Source organism: Nomascus leucogenys, chromosome 4 (assembly GCF_006542625.1).
Source record: "Nomascus leucogenys isolate Asia chromosome 4, Asia_NLE_v1, whole genome shotgun sequence".
In the NCBI taxonomy this organism is placed as follows: Eukaryota; Metazoa; Chordata; class Mammalia; order Primates; family Hylobatidae; genus Nomascus; species Nomascus leucogenys.
Genome location: NC_044384.1, coordinates 148,579,970 through 148,593,876, shown reverse-complemented (window position 1 = coordinate 148,593,876; position 13,907 = coordinate 148,579,970). Strand labels below are relative to the sequence as shown.

General features: G+C 46.2%; 1 pseudogene across 1 annotated transcript; it reads left to right on the top strand.

The window, feature by feature from the left end:
- Positions 1-755: 755 nt before the first annotated feature.
- LOC101179243 lies at positions 756-2,730 on the top strand (annotated as a pseudogene). The gene has a single exon (XR_178241.3). The product of XR_178241.3 is annotated as an uncharacterized LOC101179243 (transcript).
- The last annotated feature ends 11,177 nt before the right edge of the window (positions 2,731-13,907 follow it).

The following is a 13,907-nucleotide window of genomic DNA, read 5'->3' as shown; positions in this document are numbered from 1 at the left end:
TCTCTTTCAATAGTGAAATCCTTCTCCATACCCATGTTTTGTTTTGTTTCTTAAGTTGGGAAACAGAATGGGCCAGGGAGGTTGAGTGACTGAAGACCAAGTGGTGCAGCCTCCTCGCCACGCTGCAGGGGCTGGACTGCACAGGCTTCTGCCCTTCTTGGTGTCCAGACTCCTTGGGTGATGCTGGAGTTGTCATGGCGGCAGTTCAGTGTGAGATTTTTTACTAGGTATTGTGCTTAAGGGACATGATTTTCCATTTTCTTTGCCCTGACAACTTGAATGAAATGGGCACTGTTGATTCCAATTCCGTCGAGGAGCCTCGGGGCTCAGAGAGGTGATGACGTGCCCAAGGTGATGCAACTCGTGAACAGCCATGCCTGCCTTGGGCACAGCCTCTGGCACCAGAGTTGGGCTCTTCAACACGGTATTTAGTGCAGAAAGTCGTGCTTCAGGCAGTATGCACCGCTCTAACAAAACACCTAAGACTGGGTAGTTTATAAACAGACATTCAGGCCGGGCACGGTGGCTCACGCCTGTAATCCCAGCACTTTGGGAGGCCGAGGCGGGCGAATCTTTTGAGGCCAGGAGTTTGAAACCAGCCTGGCCAACATGGTGAAACCCCATCTCTACTAAAAATACAAAACTAGCCAGGGGTGGTGGTGCATGCCTGTGGTTCCAGCTACTTGGGAGGCTAAGGTAGAAGAATTGCTTGAACCTGGGAGGCAGAGGTTGCAGTGAGCCAAGATCATGCCATTGCACTCCAGCCTGTGTGACACAGTGAGACTCCATCTCAAAAAAAAAAAAAAAAAAGAACAGACATCTGTTTATCACAGTTCTGGAGGCTGGAAGTCCAAGATGAAGGTGTGGGCTGATTAGGTTCTTCTAGGAACACTGCATCCTCATGTGGTGGAGGGGATGGAAGGTCAAGAGGCCTCAGCTAGTTCTCTGCTGCCTTTTTTTGAGGCATTAAGCCATTTGCAAGAGTAGGGGCCCCACCTCTTAATACCACCGCAGTGACAATTACAGTGTCATGTGAATTCTGGAGGGGACCCGGTCACACTGCAGCATCTGCACCTGGTGAACGTGGTTCTCTCCCGTGTCAGAATTTTGTGAGCTCCACACGGGCAGGGTTGCATCTGTTTTATTCTCTGATTTATTCTAAGCCCCGTGTCCCTGGCACAGGATGGCTGCTTGGCAGTGGGGAGTGGGTGAACCAGTGGTACCCAGGGCTGCCAGGCAGGGCCCTGCAGGGGACAGACCCAAGGGCTGTTATGGGGACGTCTGCTGAGGGGGGAATTTACCACGGTAAGGGCAGGGCTGGGAGGCTGGGCAGCCAGTTTCACCCTCGCACAGGGTGTGTAGCAAGACCAGCAGCCAGAGGTGATGTCCTCAGTAGAGAACGGTGGCCCCTGGAAACGTGTAGCTGGAAGGGGAAACACTCGGGCCTCTGGTGGGGACCATCCTGGGGTGGGGTCGGCCAGGGTCAGCTGCCTTTCCTTCATGCTGGGACGGAGATGTTGTGTGCATGTGACAAAGCATTTGACAGCATGCCAAAAGTTTACTCCATTATGTGCGTGTCAAGTGTCTGAGCAGGTCAGAAGTCTCGTTCTATGTGAACGTGCTCACGCAGACAGAAGCGGAGGGGCTCCGTTGCTCTGCCCTCACACCGCTGAACCGCAAAGGTCTCCCGCTCGTCAGACTTGCGGCTCGGCCGCGAAGTGTGTCAGGTGTGCATCCTGGGCACTCCTTTGTGCTCTGTCCTATGGTGGCACAGGCGGCGTGGGGTTAAACAGGTACTGATCAGATTACGGTGGCACAGGCAGCGTGCAGTTAGACAGGTACCGGTCAGATTACGGTGGCACAGGCGGCGTGGGGTTAAACAGGTACTGATCAGATTACGGTGGCACAGGCAGCGTGCAGTTAGACAGGTACCAGTCAGATGCATGGGCTCCCTAAACCCCTGCTGTGGCTTCGGCAGTAAAGACAGGATGCACCCACGTCACAGGAGGAGCACAGGCAGGGGTGTTGGTGTTGGGGCAGCCTTCAGGGTCTCCAGACCCCGGCCCCACTCACACAGCAGCCCAGGAAGGAAGAGCAGAGTCCCAGGTGTCTCCTGAGAGAGTCCCTGGTGGGTCTCCCAGGAGCTGCCCCTCCCTGGAAGTCACAGGACAGGAATGACAGATCAGGGAACTGCAGGAAGCTGCCACCTCTGGGGTCAGAATATGCCCAGCCTGTGGGGGCTGTCTATCGGGGTCTTCGAGAGCCAGACAGCCTGCCTTGTGCTGCATACCTGGCTTTGCTCTGTGCAGAACGCAGCACACGTGATTTTGTGTGACATGCCAACAGCCGGCTCCCAGGACAGAAGGCCTGCCCTGGGGGAGTGGCTGCAGGAGGAGGGGGGGGCGGGCAGCCATGAGTCTGTCTAGCCTTGTCACCGATGCATTGCCCACCCTGCAGTCCTGATTTCAGCTCACCTCAGAGTAAATCAGAATAAACCGCACGCAGACTTTCACGAATGCATGTTGACGCTTTCAGTTCACCCATTTCTTTGCTAACTTTCTTCCTATTTTCTTCTAATGCGAGAGCTTATTCGATATTTATCATTTTGAATAACTTTTCTCCTTTTTAGTAACAAAATGTACTTCACTATTAGTAAAATGTATTTACTATTTTAGTAACAAAAATGTACTTGCCTAATCATGTTTAAAATATAGTGATGTGAAAAATTCAGACGTCTCTATCTCCTTTCTTCTGATGACTCAACCCCAAATGTCTGGAATTGCTTCCGAGCTATCCAGGACCCGGAGCCAGTCATCCAAGAGGAAAAAGAAACCACACCCTTCCTTCTGGGAACCTGGCCAGGAACCTCAGAGCACAGGCGCCTGGCCTTGGTGACACTTCATTTCCACATCTGCAGGCCCACGGAGTGAATTCATTTCTTTTCTCACTGCATGTATTTTGCTCTTACCGTTGTGCTGTTTCACAGCTGGCAGCCTCAGTTAGCACTCCAGCCCGCCTGAAGCTGTGCATAGCCCATTCCTGCAGGGTTTGATACCTGCAACCCCAAACCCATCAAAAGATTCCAGAAATTAAACCAAAGTTAAAATCCTCCATTATTACAGAACGTTATTAAATGTTAAGTCTCAATCTGAAAAGTTTCTGCCAAAACTTTACGTAAAAAACTTTTTTAATTCAAGACAGTTTCTCACTCTGTCGGCCAGGCGTGGAGTGCAGTGGCGTGATGGTGGCTCACCGTAACCTCAGACTGTTGGGCATAAGTGATCCTCTTGCCTCAGCCTCCAAAGTAGCTAGGATCACAGGCGCATGTCACCATGCCTAGCTAATTTTTAAATTTGTTGTGTAGAAATGGGGTCTTGCTGTCTGGCTCAGGTTGGTCTCAAACTCCTGGACTCAGGCAGTCGTCCCATACTGGCCTCCCAAAGTGCTGGGATTACAGGCATGAGCCACCATGCCTGGCCTACATAGAAAATTTTTATAGTCCTTGTAACTTTCACGTTTTCTGTGTTGTTTTTGAGAAATAATATGTGAAATGCAAATTCCCAACTGGAACACAGTGCATTTTAGCCGCTGTTTCATTTGTTACAAGGAATTTCCAAGCATATCTGGTCAACCCCAGAGATTTTGTTTGCACACAAAACAATCACAGAGCACAGAACGTTAGAGCCATAGAGTGGTTTTGTGCCGACAGCCAAAGCTTAGAAAGGTGGAGGCCACCATGCGATATTCCCATTGCTTGTTTTCTGTAATTTCAGATTATCTCAAATAGAAAGCACGCAGCCCTTAAAAAAAATAAAGCTCAGGAAAAATCTCATTTGCTAAACGTGGCTTTTTACATTTCAGTTTGGAGCTAGTTGCAGGACTGGAATTGCATTCTGTCAGCCTGGGTCCCTGGTCACCCAGTCCTCTGCCAGCTGGTGTCTGTCTTCTGGCCCTTGGCATGCACACAGCACAGTTCTGGCCACTGAGAAGGGGAGGGCTTGCGGCTGACTGCGTTTTCCTTTGCAAGTGAAGGCAAGCCTGGATTGAGGACACCTTCCTGCCTTTTCCTGCCTCCTTTTTGCTTGAAATGCAGTCCTGATGCCTACAGGGGCACCTGCCATTGGCACCATGAGGGGCAGGCATGAGGGTCCACATCCACACTCAGGCATGGGAAGCAACGGGTGGCACAGCCTTGGGCTACCAGCCTGGGGTCCCATCACGCAAGAAAAACACCGGCCTGATGGCAGACGTGAAGGAAACGGCCCACCTGCCCTGTTCACCTTTACCCTTTCTCACAGAGTTTCCTAAACACACAGGATGGAGTGTTAACCTGCTAACCATGTTAACCATGTGAGTGATTAGAAAACCCTCCCTACCAGACACTAACAGTTTGCAACTGTGGACTTTTAAAAATCATCTTGGCTGAGAGGGGAGACAGAGTGGAGGGGCCTGGACTCGCCGCCTGCATCTCAGATGCTGCAGCTTCAAAAGGAGGCTTCCTGAATTAAAGGAAGTTACTCTGTTCCATTTTATTTTGGCTTTTAGCTTCTTATTTTGAACTAATTTCAAGCTTACAGTAATTTAGAGGGGAAAAAAAAGAACAAATCTTCCATATACTCTTTATCCATATTTATCTATTTTTAACTTTTTGCCACATTTGTCATAGCAGTCTCTCTTCCCTTTCCCTTTGTCTCTGTTCCTCTCCTTGCCTCTTCCTCTTTCTTTCTTTCCCCTGTTTTACTTTATATCTCTTACCCCTTAATACTTTAGTGTTTATTGGCTGGGCACAGTGGCTCACATCTGTCATCCCTGCACTTTGGGAGGCTGAGGTGGGTGGATCACCTGAGGCCAGGAGTTCAAAACCAGCCTGGCCAACATGGTGAAATCCCGTCTCTACTAAATACAAAAAATTAGCCAGGTGCACACCTGTAATCCCACTACTAGGGAAGCTGAGGCAGGAGAATTGCTTGAACCCGGGAGGTGGAGGTTGCAGTGAGCCGAAATCGCGCAACCGCATTGCAGCCTGGGTGACAGAGTGAGACTATGTCTAAAAAAAAAAAAAAACAAACAAACTTCAGTGTTTATTTCCTAAGAATAAGGATATTCTCTTATGTAACCACAGAAGCTATCAATTCAAGAAATGTAACATGGAGCCAGTACTTTTTATCTCATCTACAGTTTTCATTCTAACTTTGACAGTTTCTTTCCTATCTTTTTTTTTCTTGGTCCAGGACGGAGTACCAGATCACATGCTCTATTTAGTAATCACATCTGTTTATTCTTTAATCTGCTGCAGTTCTTCAGCCTGTCTTTGTCTTTGACAGCAGTGATATTTTTGAAAAAAAACCAGCCAGTTATGTTAAAGAATGCCCTCAATTTGGTTTGGTCTGGTATTTTGTCAGGATTGAATTCGAGTTATATATTTCTGGCTGGAGTGCTCTGTAAACAATGTCCTTGAGATACCAAACGCAGAGACGTCTGTCAGCTTGTCCTGATTGGCAATGTTAATTTTGGTCCCTGATAAGGTGGTTCCTCCTCTGAATAGTCACTGATTTTGCTCGTCCTTGGGTGTATTGCGGGAGATCTGCTGAGGCTGAGAACGCCCTGTCTGCGCACAAAGCTGCCTCCTGCCCCAAGCTGGCCTCACTGGCACCAAGTCACGTTTGCACTCAATTGGGTCAACCTTTACGGTGATGGCTCAATATGCTAATTTTCCAACTCCGTCATTTCTTACCGCATTCTATAAAGAACGGCTACTTTCTTCCCAGCGTTTGTTTATTATCCCTGTGGGTTCATGGATTCTCTGTTCGGCAACGTTATTCTATTTATAGTGGGTTATAATTGGTTGTTGTTCTGATGTTGCTGCTCCCGTTGTTCCAGGTTTGCTGTGGAGGTCTGTTCAGGCTGTTCCAGCGTCCTTCTTTGTACCAGTCCTTGTTTTGAACTCATCCTCATTTTCTTTTTTCTTTTTTTTTTTACATGTCTGCATTTCTTTTTATTATTATTATTTTTTTATTATACTTTGAGTTCCAGGGTACATGCGCACAACGTGCAGGTTTGTTACATATACATGTGCCATGGTGGTCTGCTGCACCATTAACTCGTCGTTTACATTAGGTATATCTCCTAATGCTATCCCTCCCCCCTCCCCCAACCCCACGACAGGCCCCGGTATGTGATGTTCCCCTTCCTGTGTCTAAGTCCTCTCATTGTTCAATTCCCACCTGTGAGTGAGAACATATGGTGTTTGGTTTTCTGTTCTTGTGATAGTTTGCTCAGAATGATGGTTTCCAACTTCATCCATGTCCCTGCAAAGGACATGAACTCATCTTTTTTATGGCTGCATAGTATTCCATGGTGTATACGGAGCACGTCCTTCTTTTCTTTTATTTTCTTTTCTTTCTTGCTTTTTTTTTTTTTTTGGGACAGAGTCTCACGCTGTTGCCAGGCTGGAGTGCAGTGGCGGCTCACTGCAACCTCTGCCTCCTGGGTTCAAGCGATTCTCCTGCCTCAGCTTTCCAAGTAGCTGGGACTACAGGCATGCGCCACCACGTCTGGCTAATTTTTGTATTTTTAGTGGAGATGGAGTTTCGCTTTGTTGGCCAGGATGGTGTCGATCTCTTGACCTTGTGATCCGCCCGCCTCAGCCTCCCAAAGTGCTGGGATTAAAGGCGTGAGCCACGTGCCTGGCCACGTCCTTATTTTCTATGTAGTGGATGCACCTTCTCTGCCTTGCGGCTGGATCCAGCCCTTTCTCTGAGAATTCTGGTTCTTTTTAGTAAGGAATGGCATTTAGAAGTTAAGATGTGGGTGGGAGATGTGCTCATTGCTCATGGGCCATCAGAACCTCCAGACCCTTTTATCTCTGCTGCAACCAAGCCCCACGGCACTTCTTCGCCTGCCTCATTCCTGTGCATCCCGTATTGCATGGTGACGACCCTGGCTCACAGCAGCAGAGGCAGCATCACGCATGGCTCAAACACGCCGTAACACAGAGCAGGTTTGGAATGGCTCCACCCACAGGACCACAAGAAACAAACCCAATGAGAGTTCCAGATCTGTTTGCAGCTTTTTTCTTTAGTCTGAGGGTATGCAGTCAAAGAGCCGTCTTCAAAAATTACTGAAATTTGTTTTGTCCCGACTCTCCTTCAGATGATGGCTAATCATTTGAAAGACACTGGGTTCCTTTGTTGGCATTCTGTTGTAGCATTTTCCCTAATTCTTGATAATTTCATTATTTGAATATGTAAAATGTCATGGTTCCAAAAGTTAAAACTATTCAAAAAGCTGTGCTCAGAGAAATGTCTTCTCCTCTCTATTTCTCCTGCCCTGTTTTCTCCAAAAGGAACCAGTTCGTTTATTTTAACAGCTTTCCTGAACAATAATTCATATACCATAAAATTCACCCGTTTAAACTGTGTTTAGTGTTTTTTAGTATTCATGGAATTGTGAAACCACCACAATCAATTTTAGAAAATTTTTATCAACTAAAAAAAAAAAAAAAAGGATTTGTCCCCATTAGTAGCTATTACCCATTTCCCGCCCCCCGGCCCCCACCCACCGCCCCCCCACCCGCCGCCCCGCCGCAGTCCTCCTCCCTGACCTTAGGCAACTGCTGTCTTTTTGTCTATAGATTTGCCAATTCTGGACATTTCCTATAAGGGGAATCATACAATCTATAGCCTTGTGCACCTGGCTTCTCTCACACAGCACCATGTTTTCAAGGTTCATCCATGTTGTAGCGTGTACCAGTACTTTATTCCCTTTTATTGCGAAATCATACCCCATCGTATGGATTGACCACATTTTATGTAGCTGTCCATCAGTTGATGGCCATTTGCGTCATCTCCCCTTTTTGGCTGTTATGAACAATTCTGTGATGAACATCGTGTGCACGTTTTTGTGGGGACATAGGCATCGCCTCTCTTATGTATTCCACTAGGAATGGAACTGCTGGGTCCCACATTCGCTCTGTGGTTAGATGCTGAGGAACTGCCAGACCGTTTCACGAAGCACCTGCGCTCTTGGCTGCTTTACGCTCCCATCAGTGTGTGAGGGTTCTGGGCTCTGCGCATCCTCAGCAGCCCTTGTTACTGTCCATCTGCGTCCCGACCGCCATGCTAGTGGGTGTGCGGTGGTGCCTGAGTGTGGCTTGATTCCCATTTCCCTGATGGCTGATGACGCTGAGTGACCTCACTGGCACCTGGCCCCTTCGTGTGTCTTCCTGAGAGCAACGCCTCTTCACATCCTGTGTCCGTTTGGCCTGGTGGGGTAATTCTTTCATCGTGGAGTTGGAAGAGTTCTGGATCTATTCTGGATGCACACCAATTATGAGACACCTGGTCTGCACAGACCTTTTTCCACTCTGGGGCTTGTCTTTTCACTCTCTTGATGTTTCTAGAAGTTTCTATGTTCCTTTTGTTGTTTGTGGTTTTCAGATCATATCACAAAAGGCTTTGCCTAACCTGAGACTGCAAAGATTGACACTCGTATTTTTTTTGAGAGTTTTCTAGTTTTACCTTTTACATTTAGGCCTTTGATCCCTTTCTGGTTTATTTTTTTCCTTAGATTAGTTAGCCTGTTCTAGGCCGTCTTACACATGGAATCATGCAGGATTTTTTTTACAAAAATCCTTGTTACAATTTCAGCATTTATATTTTTGAAAAACATATGTCTTTCTCTATATTTCCTAATGTACCATTTTTAAAAACATACTTTTTTATGTTAGCAAATCTCTATATCTGCAGGGTCTTTTGTTCTATATTTTGTTGATTTGTATCTTACTTGCTTGTTTTTTGGTTTGATTGGTCTTGTTCAAGCTCTATGTATTTTATTAATCTTTCTAAGAAGTAAGCAGTTTTTTTGGTTAATCTTTTTTTGATAATTTTTTATTTGTTTCTGTCCTTATATTCATTATTTCCTTTCTTCTTGTTGTTTTCAATTTATTCAGTGTTTCTATTCAGTTTTCAGATTTTTGTATTGAATATTTTGTTTTATTTTGAAGTTTTCTTGCTTCCTGTAAATACATTTGAAATTATAAAATTTCTTTTAAGTACTAATTTAACATTGTCCCACAAAGTTTTACATTTTTGTTTTTATTTTCATTTGGTTCTAAATATTTTGTAACCCTCTTCTGATTTACTTTTAAACCCAAAGGATATTTAGTAATGTCATTTCCTTTCCAAAAATGTGGTATTTTAAAACTTCTATCCTTTTGTTATTTATTTCAAAATTTATTATACTATTACATTAGAACACACTTTGTTGCCTTAGAGTTTATTGTTTCTTTCTTGCTAAATACACTTTTCATGATATATGATCAAATTGTATAAACATTCTATGCATTTTTAAAAGTATAGTCTCTATCAGATGCAGAGTTCTATGTAAATATAATGTAGAATTTGTATGTTTCAAATCTTTGATGTCTGCTATTTTATTTTTATTTTTTATTAATTTTTTTTGCACACAAAACAATAAACATTTTCTAAAAATACATACAAACAAAAAGATGGGTATCAAACATATTAGGAAGGTTGCACATGGGAAGACGGGGAATAGAAATGGGGAGTGGGAATTAAAGAAAATAAATGAGAGAGGGACTTTATATGGATCAGTGATAATAACTCAATCCTCTATTTGACAAAGAAGAAGGAGAAGGAAGAGGAAGAAAAAGAAAGTGGGATAAAGGATCAGAAAGGGAGGAAAATAGAAAAAATTAGAGCCTGACTCCAGGGTAGACCTGTTTTGTTGTCACTGGGTTGGTTGGTTGGTTTTTCTGTTGTATTTTTCATATGTTTCGCCATGTTGGCCAGACTGGTCTCGAACTCCTAGCCTGAAATGATCCACCCGCCTCGGCCCCCCAGAGTGCTGGGACCACAGGCGTGAGCCACCACGTCCAGCCCCCACATTGCTTCTGGCCTCTGTGGTAGACCTCCCAGACGGGGCAGCCGGACAGAGGTGCTCCTCACTTCTTCCCAGACGGGGCGGCCGGGCAGAGGTGCTCCTCATTTCTTCCCAGACGGGGCGGCCGGGCAGAGACGCTCCTCACTTCCCAGACGGGGCGACCGGGCAGACGCGCTGCTCATTTCTTCCCAGACGGGGCGGCCGGGCAGAGACGCTCCTCACTTCTTCCCAGACGGGGCGGCCAAGCAGAGGCGCTCCTCACTTCCCAGACGATAGGTGGCCGGCCAGAGGCGCTCCTCACTTCCCAGACGATGGGTGGCCGGCCAGAGGCGCTCCTCACTTCCCAGATGGGGCAGCCAGGCAGAGGTGCTCCTCACTTCCCAGACGACGGGTGGCCGGGCAGAGGCGCTCCTCACTTCCCAGACGGGGCGGCCGGGCAGAGGCGCTCCTCACTTCCCAGACGGGGCGGCCGGGCAGAGGCGCTCCTCACTTCCCAGACGGGGCGGCCGGGCAGAGGCGCTCCTCACTTCCCAGACGGGGCGGCCGGGCAGAGGTGCTCCTCACTTCTTCCCGGACGGGGCGGCCGGGCAGAGGCGCTCCTCACTTCTTCCCAGTCGGGGCGGCCGGGCAGAAGCGCTCCTCACTTCTTCCCAGACGGGGCGGCCGGGCAGAGGCTCTCCTCACTTCCCAGGATGTCTGCTATTTTATATGTTTTAAGAAATATATAATTGCCAACTTATATTTTTCTCTGTATAGTTGTGTCAGGTTTTTTTTTTTTTTTTTTTTTTTTTGAGACAGAATCTCCCTCTGTCACCAGGCTGGAGTGCAGTGGTGGTATCTTGGCTCACTGCAACTTCTGCCTCTCGGGTTCAAGTGATTCTCCTGCCTCATCCTCCTGAGTAGCTGGGATTACAGGCATGCGCCACCATGCCCAGCTAGTTTTTGTATTTTTAGTAGAGATAGGGTTTCACCATGTTGGCCAGGCTGGTCTCGAACCCCTGACCTCAGGGGATCCATCTGCCTCGGCCTCCCAAAGTGCTGGGATTACAGACGTGAGCCCCTGCACCCGGCCAGTTTTTGCTCTTTTAAAGGAACATTTTTAAGTACACATATGATCATGATGGTTGCATCTTGTTCATCTGTTTCCTCTTTCGCGTGTGTAACATCATGCTGTTCGTTGGTGATTACTTTCCTTTGGACTTGGCAGATAGCAGGGCTACTATCTAGTTTTATATTGATTCGAATTTGCCTAGCACTTCTTTTTCTATTTATTTTAAACTTTTTAGTACCCTTTACTTTTAAGTATGCTTCTCTTGGAAAACTGTTGATTCTTTCTTTATAAATCCAAGCTTCGTATTGGTGTTTTAGCTCATTAAGTTGATTGTGTCTGGTTGCAGCAGAAGTTTATTTCTGCCTCCTTCATTCATATTGGCTTTTACATTCCTTTCTTTTTTCCTAAGTTTCTTCTATAGATTTTAATGTTGTTTACCTTTAGTTTAAGATCCACATCAATACATAGCTAATCGTATTGATTTCCTGAGCAGATTAATATTAAATCTTTGGACTCCCATGTTGATTCTGTTTAAATATTTACTTTTGCATTGTTGTAAATGTACTTCGTCTTCTCTCCTCACTTTGTTCCTGGCCTGTTTTTTTTTTTTTTTTTTTTTTTTTGAGATGGAGTCTGGCTCTGTTGCCCAGGCTGGAGTGCAGTGGTTCGATCTTGGCTCACTGCAAGCTCCGCCTGCTGGGTTCATACCATTCTCCTGCCTCAGCCTCCCGAGTAGCTGAGACTACCGGCACCTGCCACCATGCCCAGCTAATTTTTTGTATTTTTAGTAGAGACGGAGTTTCACCGTTTTAGCCAGGATGGTCTCGATCTCCTGACCTTGTGATCCGCCCACCTGGGCCTCCCAAAGTGCTGGGATTACAGGCGTGAGCCACCACGCCTGGCTGGTCCTGGCTTTTTTAGATAACAACAGACTTTACTAAAATCTATCTGATCTAAAGCTTTTTATACCCGTAGTTCCTATCAACATCCTCCTGGATTTATTTATCTTCTAATTTCCTTGAAGAATGTTTTCAAAGTGAGTTTTGGAAAAGGGGATCTTCTGAGGTCTTTTATATTGGAAGATAATTTGATATGTGCTTGTACTTCTGTGACAGTTGAGCTGGCTGTAAAATTCTATGTCAAATTCCTTTTTTTATGTTTTATTTTATTTTATTTATTTATTTATTTATTTATTTATTTATTTATTTATTTTTTAGACCGCGTCTTGCTCTGTCTCCCAGGCTGGAGTGCAGTGGCATCATCTTGGCTCGGCTCAGTGCAACCTCCAACTCCCTGGTTCAAGAGATTTTCCTGCCTCAGCCTGCCTAGCTGCTGGAATTACAGGCATGTGCTGCCATGCCTAGCTAATTTCTGTATTTTTAGTAAAGACGGTATTTCACCATGTTGGCCAGGATGGTCTCCCTCTACTGACCTCATGATCCACCTGCCTCACTCTCCCAAAGTGCTGGGATTACAGGTGTGAGCCACTGCACCTGGCTTCTATGTCAAATTATTTTCCTTGAGGTCTTTAAAAATATTAGTCTAGTGTCTTCTGGCACCCACTGTGGCCGCTGGAAACTCCGAAATCAAACTTACTCTTTTGTCGGTGATCTGCTCTTCATAGAAACTTTTGGAATTTTTTTTGATATTCTCGAGTTTCACTATCAATTATGGGTAAGTTTCCCATCCATCCTATTTGACACTCTCTAAGCCCTTTCAACTTGTGAGCTTTCATCTTTAATTTTCCTCATTTTACCTTCGAATTTTTTTTCTCCATTTTTATTTTTCTCTTTGTTCCTGGAACTCCATTATCTGTACATTGCCACTTCTTTAATTACCTTAATCACCTTTAACTGTTCTTTCATACATTCTCTCTTTTCCTATTGCCTTTTGGGCAAGTTGCCTCTAGCCCGCTCACTTGGCTTCAGCTGCATTTGGCCTCATTATGTTCCTTACTTCAATTATTTCACTGGATGCTAGACATTCCTTGTTCCCTGCTTTATGTCTCTGGTGTCTGCCCTTATCTCTTTGAATATATTTATTTGTATAAATTCTTGGTGCATCTGTTTTAAAACTTTGAACAGGGAAGGCCAAGGTGGGCAGATCACCTGAGGTCAGGAGTTCGAGACCAGCCTGGCCAACATGGTGAAACTCTGTCTCGACTAAAAATACAAAACTTAGCCAGGTGTGGTGGCACGGGCCTGTAATCCCAGCTACTCAGGAGGATGAGGCAGGAGAATCACTTGAAGCCAAGAGGCGGAGGTTGCAGTGAGCCGAGATTGCGCCACTGCACTCCAGCCTGGGTAACAGAGCAAGATTTGTCTCAAAAAATAAAAATAAAATAAATAAATAAAACTTTAAACAGTGTCCTCATCTCACCTTGTTCTTGTTCGGGGGTTGCAGTCCTTGGGTGTTAGCTCTTTGGAGTGGGTGTCTTCCCCCTGGGGTATAAGACACTGGTCGGAGGAGCCCAGGTCAGGTCTTCCCCAGAACTGGGGTTGGGAAGGGGAAGAGTCTGGGCTAACCGCTCCATTAGCTAGCCCTACCGCTAGCATCTGGGGGCAGGGAGTTACAGTCAAACTCTTAAAAAACAAATAGCTGAAAGTGCAGTGAGGTGAAGTATCCCCAGAGGACAGGACGGGCAGACCTGCCTACTTTGCAGAAGAGCAGAGGGGAAGGAGTGTGGGGCCATCTGCCGCCCAGCCCCGAGCCTCCCTGATAGTCCTCCCACCCACCCAGCTCCGGATGGTGCTCTCACTCACAAGATTGCTGCTTTTCCCATAGACCAGTAGGAATTCCAGGCCTTTTCTCCAGCTGTCCCTGAATTCTCCTTGCATTCTTCCTTCCTAACTTCCTCCATCCAAGGCTGGAGGCCCCAGTCTGCAAATCAGGACCCACGTCCCCCTCCACACCTTCCCATTTGTGTAGTTCTGTTTGGAGTCTGGACTCCGTA